This window comes from Octodon degus, unplaced genomic scaffold (assembly GCF_000260255.1).
Source record: "Octodon degus isolate 3935 unplaced genomic scaffold, OctDeg1.0 scaffold00730, whole genome shotgun sequence".
Classification (NCBI taxonomy): Eukaryota; Metazoa; Chordata; class Mammalia; order Rodentia; family Octodontidae; genus Octodon; species Octodon degus.
Window position 1 is genome coordinate 24,421 of NW_004525306.1, and position 1,186 is coordinate 25,606.

The following is a 1,186-nucleotide window of genomic DNA, read 5'->3' on the forward strand; positions in this document are numbered from 1 at the left end:
TCAGAACCCAAGCCCACCCATAACAAGTGCAGAGGACACTAACACAGAACAAATTGGGAATCACACAGCTGAAATCAATGAATCAATGGCTTCTGAAAAAAAGAAACAGCTGCAGAAAGGTATAGGGGAACTCAGATTGGAAATGAAAAAACAAATCCCTAAATTAATAATATCTGCAGTAAAGAATCAAATGCAGAAACATATGGAGGAGGGCTGGGGAGATGGCTCAGTGGAATAAGTGCTTCCATGGCAAGTATAAGGACCTGAGTTCGACCCCTGGTTCCATTAAAAAAAAAAAAAAAGAAGAAGTTTAAAAAGAAAGAAACATATGGAAGAGATCCAATGCCCACCCAGAACAAGTGGAGAGTACACCAGCTCAGCTCAAATATAGGAATTAATAGCGTCGATAGTAAATAAACAACAGCAGAAAGTCATAGAAGAACTCAGAGCAGAATTCTTTTATACTACCTCAGCTCAAATGTATGAATTAATAGTGTTGATAGTAAATAAGCATCAGCAGAAAGTTATAGAGGAACTCAGAGCAGAGATTAGAGGAGTGGAATTACCTTAGAGGAGATTAGAAAACTGATGGATTCCTTGAACGAGCAATACAGGAAAGAAATAGATCACATGAAGAAGAGTCAAAGAGATAGAGAGGAATTTAAAATCTCAATAACAAGCTTGCAAAATGGTTTAAGTCTGGGGCTGGGGAGATGGCTCAGTAGAATAAGCTCTTCCCTGGCAAGCACAAGGGCCTGAGCTCAATCCCTGATTCCTCAAAATCAAATAAACAAACAAAAACTGCTTAAGTCAAAATGAAGACAGAGATTCAGATCTTGAAGACGCTGGCACAGCTAATGAAAAGAAAGGATCTCTTAAAAACAACTAGGATGCAGGAAAAAATAATCCATCACCTGCAAGACGATGCAAAGATGAACAATGTGAGACAAATAGGCATCAATGAGAAAGAAGGAGTCACTACAAATGACATTAAAAAATATGGGCAGAAGTAATAGCAGAAAACTTCACAAATATGAGGAAACAATCTGACATTCATGTAACTGAAGCATACAGAACACCAAGTAACCACAACCCAATGAAAAACACACTGAGACATATAATACTCAAGATCCCAGAAATTCAGCACAAGAATAATATACTGAAAGCTGCTAGAGAAAAGAAGCAG